Source organism: Scophthalmus maximus, chromosome 15 (assembly GCF_022379125.1).
Source record: "Scophthalmus maximus strain ysfricsl-2021 chromosome 15, ASM2237912v1, whole genome shotgun sequence".
NCBI lineage: Eukaryota > Metazoa > Chordata > Actinopteri > Pleuronectiformes > Scophthalmidae > Scophthalmus > Scophthalmus maximus.
In genome coordinates, this window is record NC_061529.1 from 8,804,382 (window position 1) to 8,822,500 (window position 18,119).

The window sequence follows — 18,119 nt, forward strand, 5'->3', positions numbered from 1 at the left end:
AATATCAAGACAGACACACACACACACACACACACACACACACACACACACACACACACACACACACACACACACACACACACACACACACACACACACACACACACACACACACACACACACACACACACACACACACACACACACACACACACACACACACACACACACACACTAATGCCATCTCTCTCCATTATCATGTTTGGCAGTATGAAAGGCCTAGAGCCCGCGGCCGGGCCGACAATGCAGTCACTGTAGGGGAGATCGTTCACAGTTAAGCTAACGGGCTAAGAATGAGCTAACTGCTCAGATATGGGACGCATTCGGAGGCTTTGCAGAAGACTCATGCATGAGCAGACAAGCAGCGTGTTTGGCCACGACAACAGAAGGCCCCATTCAGTTCTCAGGGGAGGCACTGGTACACACACAAACACACACGCACCATTATCATAATCATCATCATCATCATCCGAGGGGCTCTCATCTGCTCTAAACACACACACACACACACACGCAGACACATGCACACACGCACGCACACGCACAAGACTTGGAGCATTCCTCTACAGTAGCATTCCATATGTTTGGTTAAGCACAGAGAATCCAGATTTAAGACTTGAGTCTGGATTGAATTTAGAGGATGAGAGAGGGAAGTGGAGAGGGGGGGGGGTCTGAAGAAGAGGAGGGAGGGGGAGAACTGACGAGGAGGGGGCTTGAACAGAAAGGGGAACATTCCTGAGAACTATAAGCAGCAACAGGAAGCTCCTGTATAGACCTGAATGAACATTAAATGCAAAATGCATTCAAGTGAATGAGCTGTCAGCACATTTGATCCTAACATCAATGATATGTCCCCGAAGGTGTTCACAGTAATTAAGATTGAGTATCCATGACAACTGAGCAACTCCATCCAAAGGCTGTGTGATGTTTGAAAGCTCCAGAACAAGAGATGGCATGGACCTTGAGTTTGATACTGTTCTGTCATGTATACTAAAGCAAGGAGGAGGCAACGGGGAAGATATGAAAGGTAAAAACTGATATAAACGCATGTGGGGCTGCAGCTATTGATTAATTAGTTATCAATACTTCTACTTTTTCAATCGATCAATTATTGATTTCGAGCTCTAAAAGAATACAAAAACAGTGTCTTTCATAGTCATCTGCAAACTGCCCAGAAAAGAGATTACTCTGTTGCCCAGGTCCAAACTGTAGATGTGCTCCCAGACACTTTGATCATGTTAAGTGGCTCCTGATGGACACGGAGCGCCGGCCTTTCGGTCGCTCCTGCCACTCTCAGCTCCTCTCCGTTTGTTCCCACACATTCTTTTCCCTCACAGGAAGGAGATGAGCCTGCAGCTCTGCCCTCAGCTGCATCATGTTAGATTCACAAAGCCAGTGGCATAACATCACCTCAGAGGTTTTTGCTGAATCATCTGACTCCCTCAGACGATACGCAAACGTCATTTCAGCACTGCACAGAACCAAATGGGTAATTCTGCTGAGTATGGAAATAAAACAGCTTTTTGTATGCTGTGTGATCAGTAAAGACAGATTTCCTACCCAGAAATCACTTCTGTCCTTCGAGTTTCTCAACATCCACTCACCGAATCGAAGGGTGTGTTGCATGGGAACCCTGGGAAGTACAGTGTTGACTGTTAAGTGTTTTGAATGGGCCGCTGTCGAGCCCCCAACCTCCATTTATTTTACACTACACCTGCTGTGATTTGACACCAGCACGACCATGTGTCTGTGAATTTTAGCCTGATGTTGGTCAATGAGTTTAATTCACAAACTCATAAAAAAAAAACATTCTGTGGCTTCACTGTGACGTCACGCCATCATCAGTGACTTCACAGCAAGTGAAGTTTAAAATAAATGCGGGACAGTTCATCCCAAACACTTCACGGTCGACACTACTTTCTCCCCAGGGTTCTCGGAAATACAGGCAGCAAGTTTGACGTTGATTGGATGAGCGGTTGTCAAAACAAGTCAACACACAGACGGAGAGACTGACTTCTGGATTTATTGGTGGGAAGAGTGATTTTACAAAAACGTTTTGACACATTCGCCGCAATCCAGGAGATGTCAAATATCCTGCAGACGAGTGAACATGTTTGTCTGGGTTTGTGTGTGTGTGTGTGTGTGTGTGTGTGTTGGGGGGGGGGGTGTCAGAGCTATTAATTCAGACAAGTTAGCCAACCCTTAACTAGGCACAAGTGAAAACAGCTGTCTCCTTCTCATCCTTTGCTCCCACTCGCTTTCCCTCACGCATGCACAGCACGTTAAGGTTGGGAAGGATTTATTATGTTCCTCAGTAGAATACACTGAAACAGTGTGAGGTGGCATTTCCTCCTGTCTCCGTCTCTGACCAGTCGTCGGATCAGAACATTTTTCCACAGGGCAAGTGCCATTAACCGCACAAAGAACATTTCAGTGTCAGCTCCAAAGACACTCGAGCATCACGACCAAAACTTTTCATTTTGAGTCCAGTAAAGGATCAAGCTTGAAATCATTGTAATAATAGTATATGGTATATGTTTCATAAATATGACAAATGTCTGCAAAAGGCGGTTTGGGCCCCAAGATCAAACTTTGTGTGGGAAACAAAACATTTTTGAAACAACATCTGTCATGAATTTGGAAAACAGAAATGTGTTGAGTGGTAACATGACCAAGATCATATCATCACAATAGGATTCCACTGGGGAAAAAATATAACTTGACATTGTTCATTCATGCATAAGCGATAATTCTCATGATTGGCTCGAGCCAATCCCAGCAGACACCAGGCAGGCAAAATGAAAATCTAAATTTGTACTTTATTCAAAACAAAATATAGGGACCATTATTCCTTTTAAACAGATTTTAGTTCGATATACTGGCTACAAAGAGCAGTGCTTTATTTTTCATTTTCACATAATAAAGAGATGTAAAGAGATATCCTGTGACTCGTGTCCTTTCCTTTTCACAACCAACATAATAGATTGTTCTGCTTTGCACTACATGTGGAAACTCACTGTTCCTGCACAGTCTCTGCCTATTTGTGACATGACTGTCTTGTCAGTATTGTGCACATATTGTCCCAGTGGACGATACATGTCCAGTCAGTTTATTAGTATTACAAAACAAACCATATTCCTTATCTGACAGAACAAAGTGATGTGTCAAACTGTAGAAATCCAGAGTAAGGGGCTAGCCTCTCCTATCCATTTGACATAAACATTTAATCGTTTATCATTGAGCACGACTTTATCACACAAATAAAGGAAAAGCTGCTGATAAGATATTAGTTTATCCTTCTATGTACTCAGGCTAACACTTTCCAAACAAATAAATAATGTGAGGCCCTACACAACCACACACACACTCGTATACAAAAAGCATTGACAAAGAGTCCAATTTGGCACAGCATCTTGCGAGAGATGCTTGTTAATGTGTCCATTAGCTGGTATGATTGGCAATGTTTCACAGCGAAATGGATGCATTCAAATGTAGCGTGGGGAAAGAAGAAAAAAAAAGTGTCAAAAGAAAAAAAGAAAAAAAGGTCAGGGGAAGCACGTTGAGTAAAACAAGAGAGGAAACGAGGGAGAACGAAAGCAGGGGGAAGAGAGAAAGAGCTTGTGTTCAATTTCCTCCACTGTAGAACATTTCAAGGCCTGAAACTCCATCCTGGGTTCCACTGGCCAGGCGGGCCTCGTTTGCATGGGAGCCCATTTCCTGTGAGTGATTAGCAGACGGGACTGTGTGTGTGTGTGTGTGTGTGTGTGTGTGTGTGTGTGTGTGTGTGTGTGTGTTTTCTGGGGGGCTGAAGTTCAGAGAGGTCTTGGGTTGTTTTGTCTGCCTGGGAGGGAAAGGAATGCCCAAATCAAACACAGTGAACAGGATGCCTAGAGAGAGAGAGGGAGAGGGAGAGAAGAGGACAAGGAAAAGAGACAGAAGCGGAAAGAACAAGTCGATAGACAGAGGAGTGAGACGGAGACAGGGAGCAGGGATCCAGAGAGGTAGCAGACAGAAGGAGCCGACAAAAGAAAGGCGGAGGGAACACAGAGCAGAGGAGAACAGAGCAAGTGGTTGATTTTTCATTCCCTGTGTGAACTGCATTCCTCCTGCTGCCATTTGCATTCCAGCAGCGCGGCAAGGTGGAGTAAGAATGTATCATGGAAAACCATCCGCCTCTTTAACTTCACCGTGAACCTGCAGAACCTGTCTTAACATCTAATGACTTACAGCCCTGCAGCCCTCCCTGTTCCACAAATAACAGCCGAGGCTTTCACATACTCCTGCTGACTACGCAGGTAGACGAGGGGAGAATATTATTCCTTCATACATTTACAGTAATATGACAGTTGGCAATGCCACATACCTCTGTGGGCTTATCTTTATAACACTGCTCAACAAAATAGAAATCTCCTGGTATGTAACTTGCGCAAAACATGGAGATGCTTAAAAGGTCAAATCCTCTGTGAAATCTGCTCTGGACTTGGTTCATTCCTATTTTGCCAAATCAATATTTTTCTTTCCCACTGGTCAAACTGTGTCATGCTTCAACGCAGTTGTGTCTTGGGCCTTTCGTTTAATTGTCTTTTATATTTATTCATGTATACATAAATGTATACATAAACATTAATCCAATGACAAATTACATTCTTTGCAGATGAAACTACTGTGTATGCACCGGGAGCTTACACATTCAGATATAGCTGCAACAAGACCTAGAAAGGATCTAGCAATGGATTGACATTAACAATCATGTACTGAATATGAGAAAACAAATACTAATGGTTTAGCACATCCCCTCTTGTTGTCTGTCTTTGAAATGAGATATATCGTATCTATTCAAGAAGCTGGGTAGGACGGCTGGCGTGGTTGGAGGAAACGGTTAATCTTTACCTACAAAGATAAAGACATGTGACCCATTCTTTCATTGGAAGTCAAATAAATAATACCTAACTAAATTAACATTTAATGAACACAAGAGCAGCTCATACAAGCGATTACAGTAAGTACTGCCTCGACCTAGACTGTAAAGTCTAGCTGTGGAACAGGTTACTTGATCTCATTCGGAGCTAATCAAAACCACGTAAGAAGTAAACCTATGCTCAGTATAGCTATATATGGTGCAACTTTTAAGTATGGGTGATTTAATAAAAACCTAGGTACTTGTCCCAGTAGACATAGCAGTCTGCATTATTAGTGTTACACAGGCACACACTAATTACATAACTCGTTAACATCAATCATATTTTGGTAATTTTCATATATTTATGCTGGTGCCTAAGCTCTGATGTGTAAAATACTAGTAATTAATACTTAGTCAAACACAACAATCGTAGACTGAAAGTGTGTGTCACATCGCAAAGTAGCGTAGTCTAGTCACATGACAAGAATCAGGCAGAGGATTTGGTGTCAAAGTGGAAAGCAAAAGTGCCCGTTTGGCAATATTAGGGATTTAAAGGTTTAAAAAAAGAGGTATCAAAATACATTCTCACTCTCTCTTTCCACTCAATCACCCCCCAAAGTCTGAGTGAGGATGTTGCTCTTGCCATCAACCACGTCTGTATAAGTTTACTGCTACTAGCAAATGACAGTAGTGAACACACAAAATCAAGACTATAAAGAATGTACCTGTAAATATCTGTTATCAACATGCCATAATTGTCATTGTCAGCTTAAACCACCAGTGTTCTTGTACACGTAGTTAACAGCACTAAAGAAGAAGAAAAAAACTGGGTGTACAGTGCCTTTCTCCTTTCCCAGCAGTTTCAAAGTTCAGTTCCCAAACACGCACTTGTGCTGCTTTGTGTGTGAGCTGGACCCTGCCCATGCAGGAGTGCGCCATTCCTTGACTGGCAGAGCAGAATTTATAGGCCTCTATTGTTTCCTTTTAAGGTCAATTGTGTCTCAAACGCTTGGCACGGCTCAGGAGTGCAGATGCAGCTGGCTGGCAGGAGAGATAAAACACTAATTTAACTGCGTTCCTCTGTGCAAGTCCACACCTAGAGAGGGAAAGTAGAAGGGAGGCGGACTGAATGAGAGAGTGGGTGAGAGACTTTAAGACAAGTGGGGGGGGGGGGGGGGGGGGGGGGCATAGTGGGTGGGCGAGAGTTGCTTTTTGCCACGGGCATGGAGCTCTGCTGTACCCTTGTTTGACCAGACAGTCAAAACACACCATCACATGTGGTAGACGTGTTTGTCAGGGACACAATGAGAGTGTATACAGTATATACATACATGCCTACCCACATAGAGACCTAAACCTTTCACAGGGTGACAACTTATACAGTGTAATTCATCCCATGGGCCACAAGTTCCTGTCTGATTCCTCAGCCAAGTTCGCCTGGGCAGCGTCCTGCACCCACTCACCGTGTGCAACTCGTGTACAGGCGTCAGCTCAATGTCTAAAATGCAATGTTTCAAGTATCCTCCTCCAGAGGGAAGGAGAAAGGGAAAGGGAAGGGGGGGGGGGGAGACGGCCAGACTGGCTTAGCTTCACAAATAAACCCAGACGCGGGGAGAAAGAGAGGGAGCCGGCTGAGGGCTAGATCATAAAATATGCCTGGTATTCCACAATGTTCCACAGAGCACAAATGAGCCACTCAGGGACCTGGGAGTGCTGTGGGATTCTTGTGAGGCTCTTATGTCCGAATGTGTACATTGCACCGACATGTATGCACGCACGCACGCACGCCCGCACGCACGCACGCGCACACACACACACACACAGTGTAGGTGAGCCAGACATTCAAGTAGTACTTTCCAATGACGATCACTTACCATAACAACTGATTCAGATAGCATAGAATTAATACATCCTTAACTAATGCAAACCAAACTTTGACTAAAAGGTTTTTTTGGGGTCACCATGTAGCGACAGTCATCCAGTTGTTAGCTGACTGTTCGCAATGAGGAAGATTAAAGAAGTAATGGGGAGATGAAAGGAACTGATGACGGGCTCATTGTCTGAGTCGCTGAGTGCGTTTGTCTGCTTCAGTCTAAGCAAACAGGGGAGTATGTGTGTGAGCTGATGAGTTTAGGCTAATACAGGGATGTTCCAGAGATCACTTTAAATGATCTCCGTCAGCCGTGATGCTTAAACATAACCAATTGATTGTGTAAGCAAACACCCAAACATTCTCTGGTTTAACTTCTTGATTGTTACGATTTGCTGATTTTCTTTCCATTAAATCATTGTCAATTTAATTTCTTTGGGTTTTGGACAAGTAAAGCCTTTGAAGGAAAAATGTAATTGATCATTATATGTTTTAAAACATGAAAATGTATTGCTTTTCTTTCATAGTAGTAAAACGACTAGGTTGGACTATTGGCAAGAAAAAAAATCAGTTAAGGGATTCATTTATAACTTGATTGGCAGATTAATAGATGAAAGATAGATGAAAAGAACCAATAGTTGCAGACATTTCAGCAACTAAACATTTAAGCTAAAAAACAAAAATATATATTCATTATACTAATCATTACTGGGGCATCCGGGTAGCCAAACAGTTTCTGGCAACCAGAGCTGGGGACTTTGGTTGCATGTCTTCCCAACTCCCCTCCTCTGCTTTCGTTTCCTGTGTGTCTTCATATACTATTAGATGTCCCAATAAAAGCAAAAAAAAGGCAAAAAGATTAGTTGCAGCTCTACTCGGGCAACATTCTTCTTCTTCTTCTTCATTTGCGGCTACTACATAAAACGTGGACATAAAAGGGGTTTCGTGTCTCTTAAAGTAGATTCTGGGTTTTAGCCGGTCTTTTTTTTATTGCCTTGCCATGACTCGCATTGTGCTGCTTCACTTCCCCTGGTCGAGACAGCTCTCATGAGGAGGAGTTCCAAAGGCAATGTTGGCATGGAGGGGAAAACCAGCCAACCCAGCCCTCGGCTGCCCTTTACAAAATGCAGCAGTGCAGAGATTTCCTCCACAATAAAAACCAAAGCAGGGAGAAGAGGGGGGGAAAATGGGTAGAGAGGGGGGGAACTCGTATGAAAATAGCCTAACAGTCGGGGTCTGCATGCATCAGCACCACAATGATGGAAGCTCCTAAAAGCAGACTTGCTAATACATGGATGGGTGGACGAACGAAGGGATGCCTGTGGGTCACACACGCCCAAGCTGTGACAAGATGATTAGACTTGATCACATTATCCAAACTATTTAAAAAAAAAAAAGAAAAAGGAACAAAACAAGTAAGTTGAGTAGAAACAGAGTAACACAGAAGACAAAATACAGAGGATGATAGAAACAGAAGAGGGGGGAGAGTGAGCCAATCGCCAGGTTGCCGTGGCGTCCGAACATTCCTCTCCCTGAGAACATGTATATTTTCTGATCACAAGAAAAATAATCTGCAGGAGGAATTTTATTTTGAGAGCCGCCCTGTAGATCCAAGGCTTAGAGCAGGACAGACAGGCGTGTGTGTGGGTGAGCTCTTCAGTGTGTGTGTGTGTGTGTGTGTGTGTGTGTGTGTGCTTGTGTAGCCCTCGTACAGTAGAGCTGAAAGTATAAGAGCAAGAGCAAAGACTCCCTGTGCCAGGCAGGCAGATCATTTGCCAAGTAAGAGCATGTGAGGATCCAAATCTAGACTCTTCCAAGTCACACATGATGCAATTAACACACGCACACACGCACGCACACACGCACGCATGCAAACACATTAGAACAAAGTCAGTCCTTTTTCTTTCTCAACTTCTCAGTACGTTTCTTCATTTTTTTTCTCCCTCTTCGTTGAGCTGAGAGAAAAAAGGATGAGAGAGAGAGATTGACATTCACAAGAGCTGCCCTTACAGCCTTCAAAACTCTGATTACTTTACAGTTGGTGTGAAAAGATGCTGAAGCACCTCCCTCCTTTTATTCCCTCCTTTCTTCTTCTTCTCTCAATGAACACGACAGACAAATCACAGCTCATGATAAAAGTCATGTTTTACAGGTGGCCTGCTGCTTCTTGATCCTTCTCTCCCTCTGAGCATTTTACACTCAACTGTTTTCCACTTGGCTTTCCTCCCCCTCTTCCACCCTCCCTCCCTCCCCCACTCACAACTTCAGAGCAGAGTCTTGCTGTTTGAGGAATCTGATACACAAATATAGCCGGTATGGAAAAAGTTATAGGGTGAAAGAATTGGGGACAGAGGAACACACAAATATTTTCAAACAGGTGTGTAACGCATTTAGAGAAAGAGGCAGAGGATTCAAACTTCAACGGAATAAATGTGGGGTACTACTGATGAAACAAAACATGCAAAAGATACTAAATATGATGGTAAAGCTCACAAATGTTTTGTTTTTAAAGGGGGATTAGGAAGACTCCCAGCATGGATTCGATTCAAATGTCCACCAAAAAGTATCACTTGATAGTCCAATTCTTCACTGGCTTTTAAGTTTAGTTGGGGTCAGAGTGTGAGTGACAGTAATTATCACTTTAGAAACTATCAGAAATCAATATTTGATTAACCTGAAAAATGAAGACCATATGCTCAAATATTATCTTCCACATTCAAAGCCCTTTACAGTATAAGACTCATTAACCCATTCTGAAAAAACAGTCAATGAGCGTTTTTTAAATCACACATCATTCATACACTGCTGACGAAGCCAGGTTAAGTGTCTTGCCTTGGCCCTGAACATTGTCATGATTGACCTCATGAGGAACTCATGTGCCACACACACACACACACACACACACACACACTTCTGCAAACAACTGGCAGCATCATCAAGTAGCCCGCCGACTGCAGAGAAAATCTGTGACTAAAACGTCATAAATTCTCGGGGAGAGAACTGTAACTGTAATGCCACAGAAGAGACATATTACAGCTCTCGGCATATAAACACTCATCAAATTGCAGTGTTGGTACCCAAAACACACAAACCCTGCTGCTGGGTGAAAGACTTTGGTTCAAGATTTAGCCTTTTAAGGATATTACTGAGGTTGGTGTGGAGTTAGAGGAGGCGCAAGGTGGTATTTCTTCATATCTTTTTACCACCTGTTTTAGCGGCTTCTAAGCTTTTGCCTCCATCAAAGCGAAGGCGTGTGTAGCCGGCGCCATCTTCCACCAGCAGCATCACAAGACCGATAGGAATTAGAGCGTGATGTCCATCTTTCCTCCCCTCCCCTTGATCACCGTCTGTCTGGCTGCTCGGCCAGATCTTTCGGAGGAAGAATGCATCTTGAACCAGACTGGAATGGCTCCTGAAATATGCCAAATATGCCCCTGACCCCCTCCTCTCCCGAGGACGTAGGTCCGCTTGCTAACCCGCCATACTTCCCTCTAAAGCCCCCCCCCCCGAACCCACAGCATTCCTGCACTGTACACAGCACCGGACACACGCATACTTATAATCACAGATGACCCACTCACATAGAAAATGTTAAGGGGCATTAATAACACAAGTTTCCACCCAGCTGACCCAGACATGCCTTTTAAGGGTAAGCGGTTCAGATTTCTCTTTTCATTAACTTCCAAAAATACTCCTGGACGAGGCAGGAGGAGGAGTGACATGGGGAAAAAAAGAGAGTGTGTGTGTGTATGTGGGGGGGGGGGGGGGGGGGGGGGGGGGGGTAACAATCAGAAGGAGAGAGAGAGAGAGAGAGAGAGGGAATATTGTCCCTTTGATGAGGAGAACACCTAAAAAAAGTGTGGCTTCGGAATTTACAAGAAATGTCTTAACTTCACCTCTTTCAAGTTAAAAAACGTCCTAGTCCCTTTCTCCTCTCCCTCCCTCCCTCCCTCTCTCTCTGACTCGCCTCCTACATGGCTTTTGAAGTCTGTTTCCTTTGCACTTCTTTCCTCTTCTCTTCCAGGATCAACGAGGTAGCCCTTTTTGAGAAGCACTGTACAGTGCAGGAAACGAAACAGGCACACAAGGGAACTTCTGTAAAACAACTTGTTGGAGGCTGAAACGTCCACCAGACCAGAACCAGTTGGGGGAAGAACAAAAATTTGAAACCCCAAAAAAAGATGGAAACTCCTGCACTTCAGGTGGAAACATGTAAAACACAAAGCCGGTAGAAGAGTGACCCACATTATTAGTCAGTGTGGTCTAAAATCCAGCCGTGTGGTGCGCCTGTCCTGGCCCGGCTGCAGATTAAACATTAGAGGACTTCCAACCTGCAGCTATCAGGATATATCAAACAGCTACAAACACAAACTTGGCAGGAGAGTTCTGCTAAATAAACTGGCACTCTGTGTGAAGGATTGGGGGTGTGAGAGAGAGAAAGACAGTCTTGATCCACGTGTAAGAACATGTCAAGATACTTAAAACACTCTTGGGATAAAGGTCATTGACTGCGACGGCGTATTAGGGAAAATGAAACGGATAAAAAAAGATTTGCAGAATAAGCTCAAAATATTAGGAGAATTAAGTCGTAATATTAGGAGAAAAAAAGATCAGGCTGCCGTCTGTGTTCAACTGAGGATTGTTGAGCATCTTGTTGAGTTATACTTAAGAACCGGATTCACAAATAATGAAATACACAAGTATCACCACTTTGATGATTGTGCAAGAAATTGTGTCCATTTCAAAGAAGAAAAAAACACCTTTTTCATCAATGCACTTGTGATAAATTGCAAAGAGGTTGCATCCATTAGAGGACAATGTTATTGTAAGACAAGAGACAGACATGAGACATCAAAGGACGACTCACATGAGAAACCTCATCCTGTAAAGTCTGAAGGCTAAACTAACAGTTACATACTGATCACTCAAGATCAAGATCAAGGACTGGAAATAGTGGCGAAAGGTTAAAAATACGCAGACTGCCAATCAAAAGTGCCACAAAAAATAAATGACATTCTGATACAGCATGTATAGAGTCAACGCCAAATACGTCTCTGTCTGTTCCAATGCGATAAGGAAATGGTGGACCGCTGGGACGTCAAAATGAAGACCAGATGAGGAGCTTGCTTTTCCTCTTCAGTTACATGCCACAGTTTGAGAACCTTCACATGTTCAACAGCAGGGGTAGCTGCCCGGTTTTGGGAACGGCAGGAGAAGAATGGGTGTTAGGATAATCCGGTAAATGGTCATCATTACAACCTGTCTGGATCATTTCCGATGAGCATAGTAGATGACCATCACCCAGATCCTGTCTCAGCCGAAGACATACTTACGTACAGCCCTTCTGAAAATATCCAGACTTCAGTGAACGTCAGAAAGCATCCTATGACAACTGGCTTAGCTGGCTTGTCACACTTCACGACAATACAAGGAAATGGAAATGTGTCACTCCGGTTGCAGCGAGGAGCAGAAGTCAGAGTTAAGTTTCAGTAAATAAGTTTCAGAGACACGTCTTTCCTGAAACTCGATGGCACATTATTGTCAGGCTCTCAGTGACAGAGCCGTGACACATACAAATTATTAACCATGTCTGACCGGACGCGTGTACAAAGTCAATCGTTTTATAACAGCCAGATTTGAAAAACAAATCTAATTTCATAACCACCTTTACAATCTAGCACAATCTTGCAATTCTGATTAACATGTCAACAAAATGCAAAATTGAAACTACTATATGCAGCCAGAGAGGTAGTGAGGTGTTGTTGAAATTAAAGAAATAAAGAGACTCCACGTATAGGTAATTTGAGTTTTGTTCAGGGATTATATGCAGCAAGTCAAAAAATATAGAAAGAAAGACGAAGAAGTTGAAATCTAATCTTGTACCAAAACGTATTGATCAGTCACAAAAGTTGAAATATGTTCATCTCTGCCAACCTACATATTTTCCAATTTTAGACGTCAATGCCATGTTACCGTGGATTATCCGCTGCCTGGTACCTGACACAGTCACATGCACCTGCAGCCTCCTCCATGACGAGACCGCTGGTTCGCAGAGAGTCACCTGCAGCCGCAGCGTGTGCAGAGAGCGGCGAGGCCTCAGCGAGTGGCCACGCCACCACGGGACCGAGAGCCCGTCAGAGCAGCTGGTAATGAGGAGGCCGCTTGGCACGCTTTGCGGGACTAATGAGGGGGATTCGTTCACACTCACACACACGCAGGGGAGGTTGTATGAACAGAATCCTTTCTTGCTCTTGACGTGGAATTCTTCATCAGCGAGAGCACATATCTGTCACTCTGCGTGTCAGTGTATGTGTTAATGAGAGCCATAATGAGGCATGTGAACACCCGGGAGACGCGATTCTGCTTCTGGCTACAACTCGCCGAGTGACTTGACACACTCAGCCTCTAGTATCTGATGACATGGCTGAGAACAGCAGCAGCGAGCAAAAGTGCTATGGAACGCAGACATACGTGCATAGATACACACGCGCTTGTGCACACACACACACACACACACACACACACCGCAAACGTACACGGATACACACAAAAGTTCAAGTGGTTTGAACTCCAGCTGAAATCACAGCGCTCTGCCCTGACACTGGCCCACCACTGATAAAGAAAGCTGGTAGGGAGGGTAGACAGGAAGAGGGGAGAAAAGAGCGAGGCCAAAAGGAGGAATATCACGATGTGCAGTGGAGGAGAAAGAAACAAAAAGTGAGTAGGCGAAGAAACTATCTGTGAAATCAAACTAATGTACACATAAACAGAGCAACTGCGACAAATTCATATTTTCATCATTAATATGCCCATCACAACTTACCACAGTGAAAGATGACGTTTTCAAAGCACCCATCTTGCCTATACAGCCCAAATTCTTTAGTTTAACTAACACTGTTAAAACAAAGACAATCAGTTACTGAAACTGACCAAATTATTTAGTCCATACACGTACAATCAAAAGTCCATAACCACAAAAAATCCTACTTTTACAATCACAAAAGACAAAGACGTGTTGGAAAATGTCTTACAGAAGAGAATTTCTGGTTAATCAACTAACTGTTACGTCTCATTCCAACCGTCCGCACACACACACACATACACACACTAGAGATAGAGCATGTAAATACTCACACAGGCATCTTTATGGCATTATCCCATCTTCCTGCAAGTCTGCTAACACACAGACGGCAACTCCAGCTGGCCTGCGCATTGTCAACAGCAGCCTCTGTCCCGGATACCGAGCCCATTATTGCATTATGAGGAAACAACCGCATACACACACACACACAGAGACTGTGTGTGGGCTTTTAATACAGGCTTCTCGGAGCACCGTGATTCAACCGTGCTATTTCCAAGGAGGCCTCCGTTGTATAACACCTGCAACATCGCTCTGTGGCTCGTGTGTGCATCGTCCGTCGCTCTATTCCAGAGCGAGAGAGGTGTTACCAGGGCTGAAAGTGAGAGTCTAACCACTAATAATAAACAGACACCGAACACCATCCGGTCCTAATTCTATCTGAGCTATCTATTACAGCTCATTAGGATGTATAGGTCAGACTGCACAGGACACACGTCTGTACATTCGGGTGCGGAATTTGCTTTTTGCATTTATTCCTTTGAGAATGAACTCCGTTCATTGGCATTTTATATTGTTTCTCACTAGACAACTGGGAGACAATCAATCTGCCACTATTTTGATAGTTGATTGAATCATTTTAATAATTTTGTCAATTAAAAGAAGCCTTTTGTAATATATGATATGTAATTGAGTATCTAGAAACAAGAAATTTGAATACGTCCCCTTACTCTGTGGGAAAGTGCAATGTGGGCTAATATTTTATCAATATCCATGTCCTATATTGATATCGGACATTTTCTAACTATGCGTCCAACTTAGCAATAAACGGTCCATTCTAAATTCCGTGCACTTGCAACAGATGATGTCAATGTTAATGTGCTGTAACACCACACTGATGTGATTGAATTACACCAGCGGCTTCGGGCTCGGTACATCAAACCTATATTTGTGCGGAGTGGGAGTAACACTACCATCGACAGGCTGGGTCTGACATTCCCGGCGGTTTGATTCTCTCAGGCAGAAAAACCTCAATATTTTAATTTAATCCCCAGAGCAGTCATTTAGCCACTCGGTAATCCCCCAGGGTACAGTGCTTAGTCTGATAATTACCCTTATTGGACACCCATAATGATTAGTTTTGGGTTTCACCCAAGGCAGCACAGGCAGTTTCATAGGGTGGTCGTGGCGTTCTGCAGAGTGGAAAACCAGTCATGCGTGGTACAGCCCAGGTCATAAAAGGGGAGAAATAGGGTTTGATTATTACTTCGCACGGCAGCCAACAGCTCGGAGTGCAAACTCCGTCTTTGTGTGACTCTACTTCTTGTCGTCGAGAATTTTTTACAGATCGCGTAGCAGGTGTTGTGTCAGGACGAGCAACTATCGCTGCACTTGGGAATCATGTTCAGTTCCCCGAGACGAGGGTCAAAGGGAAAATCCACTGGAAATCATCCCTCATGGATTGTCCTCACGGACAGAATTACCCAAGACCCGTAAATGCGTGGATCAAGCAGTAATTAGGGAAAGACGTCTCACTCTTCACATTGCTGCCAATCTCATTTGATTTTCCCCTATTGCAGTTCTCCCAACGTTTCCAATCTGACGACACAAACTGCTGACATTCCCTCCGCGTGCGGTGCAATAACCGAAATACCAAAAGGAAACCCTTCTCGCACGTCCACCTCCACGACATGCTGCCATGCGAGAGCCAGTGCTGAGTCTTGGGAGGAAAAGTGGATTCCCAGCAGCGCACGCTGGTTTGTGCTCAGCTGGTATAATCTACAGCTGGCTAGGAGGGTGAGCCTTACTGGAAAGTCATCAGCAATTTTTTTTTGTTGTCTCCTTCATGTCTGAAACAGGTCAAGGCAGGTCCCCCTCCATCTCCCTCCCTCCCCGTGCTGCTCTTTACGAGCCCCACCTGGCAGATAAGTATTCCACCACTACAACTACCTTCTCTGCTGTTGACACACACACACACACACACACACACACACACACACACACACACACACACACACACACACACACACACACACACACACACACACACACACACACACACACACACACACACACACACACACACACACACACACACACACACACACACACACTCTGTTACTGTTCTGATGAGGCAGCACAGTGCACATACTGTTCAGACCTAGGGCTCTACCACCTTGTTTTAATACATGTACGTGCAGCCTGTGCAGCGCAACACATGGCATCGCACGTGAAGGAAAACAGACGCACTCAAAGCGGAACAAGCATGTCTTGTGGATTTTAACAAACCATCCAAGTTGGGCTGTGACGAGCAGATTTTCAGTAAATGTTGAAGAGTTTTATGATTTCATCTTCAGTGTACTTGTTTAGTCTAATGAACAGACCCCAACACCCAGACAAAAGCTGGGAAAACGTCACATTTGAAAAGCTGGAAACAGTATATTTGACAATATTACTTAAACTATAAAAACGGCGAACGTGTTGCAGATTAATTTTTCGCTCAATGGACAACTAGGAACTTTCAGCACCTATAGATCCGAGGCCGATTCAGCTCTTTCGTTGCATCGGTCCACCAATCCAAAAGGACTAGTCCGGTGGCGGAGGAGGAACACGTGCACAACTCATTTTGTCAGCACAGCTTTGGGGTGTCGTCTTGGCTGCTGTCACAGAACTCACCCGCTCAACAGATTAAAGACTTTTTTTAAGTACAAGACTGGTGTTCGATATATTCCCTTCCCGCTGTAAAATCACTGCACCGTGACGTCCGTCCAGTCGTTTCTATAAATTCTACCCAGGCGGAATGCGTGGGTTAGTAATACTACAGTGACGTTAGTACTCAATTATGATTTCACGGTGACTCCTCCCAAAAAATGTAGGCCTCGGTGCATATGCCACCTTACATGAACTGCACTAGCTGCTATAATAACTCATATCTCCCCCCACACACACACACACAGCAGCTCCTGTCTTTAAACACACTGTCAAGTGTATAGGAAAAGGTGATAAAGTGTGTTCTATGTGAACGGGATGAGCACAGTTCCCCTGCTTTTTGTCTTACGGTTGAACACGTAGGGGCCGACAACACTGGCTCAGTGAGTGCAAAGTCTAGGAATGCCACGGGCCTATGATAGAGAAAGTCAACAACAGAAACAGAAACCTTTTGACGTCATCCATACAGAAAGAAATTCCCTAAAAACTCCCCAGGACTTAATAAATAGGGGGGGGGGGGGTGAGTGGAGCCAAGGTCTGTTTTAAAAAAAAAACTGCTCATGGGAAGATAAAAGACCACAACAGCAATATCTGGGACAGGTACAGGAAATGAGCCCGCACATCACTGACCGTTTCAACGCAGTGGTCCGAGTTCAGCAGCCCCGTGTGCAACCTGACGTCATATAAATGCGCGCAGGACACAAGGTGAACGCGAACGTGTAACAATTGGCGCAAAATGGCTCAAATAAGACGCTTTTTTTTAAAAAACTAAAAAAACACCTGGAGCTTTTCGCCGCAGTCCTGGATGCTTCCTATTGGCTACAACACGAGCAGAGGAAGAGGAGGAGGAGGAAGAGGAGGAGGAGGAGGGTTGAAAAACTTGCCGCAGTTCAGACTTGTGCAGTCGCGACTCCCTGGGTCCGACACAGGAAGCCGCTGTATGAATGTCCGAACACACACTTCCCATGCCCCCCCCCCCCCCACACACACACACACACACACACACACGCCACCATGAACTTAAAACATAGATGTTTTAGAAGAAATAACAGAGTCTTTACCTTCAGCGGCTCCAGCAACGAGTCCGGGGGAGAAACACACGCGACGGTTAAATCCACAACTTCCAGCGGTTGGAGCTGGCGAGGACAAGTTCATCCACACACACACACACACACACACACACACACACACACACTCCTCTCAGACAACAGCGGAGAGTTGGAGGCGACAGTGGGGGGCTCGACTTGTTGTTGGTGTTACCCCTAAAAGAAAAGAAGAGAAGAAGCGCTCTCGTCGGTCCTCTCCTCGCGGATATTCCCCTCCCGTGGCCCGTGCGAGATCAAACCATCACATTCCTCCGCGTCCTTAACAATGAGAAAGGAAGAAGGTGGGTTTTCCTTTTCTCTGCTGCCGGAGGACCCACCCCTCGGGATGACTCGGCCCGGTCCGACCGCAGAGAGAACGCCCTTCCCGGCTCCAAGGTCCCGCCTCCCTCTCTGACTGAGAGGCGCGTCCGGCCGGTGGGGAGGAGGAGGAAGAGGAGGAGGAGGAGGAGGAGGAGG

At 44.7% G+C, this 18,119-nt stretch overlaps 1 protein-coding gene across 2 annotated transcripts in view; it reads right to left on the reverse strand.

Annotated features, from left to right (window-relative positions):
* luzp1 (leucine zipper protein 1) overlaps nucleotides 1-18,053 on the reverse strand; it is a 45,838-nt gene extending 27,785 nt beyond the window's left edge. Inside the window, exons 1-2 of one of the 2 annotated variants that reach the window (XM_047337665.1) lie at nucleotides 17,818-18,053; nucleotides 17,619-17,693 (exon numbers count right to left, since the gene is read on the reverse strand). The gene's annotated coding sequence lies outside the window, so the exon portion shown is untranslated. Of the gene's footprint in view, nucleotides 1-12,103; nucleotides 12,311-17,618; nucleotides 17,694-17,817 lie in introns of those variants that run through there. The other variant, XM_047337666.1, reaches the window with a different exon arrangement.
* Between the last annotated feature and the right edge of the window lie 66 nt (nucleotides 18,054-18,119).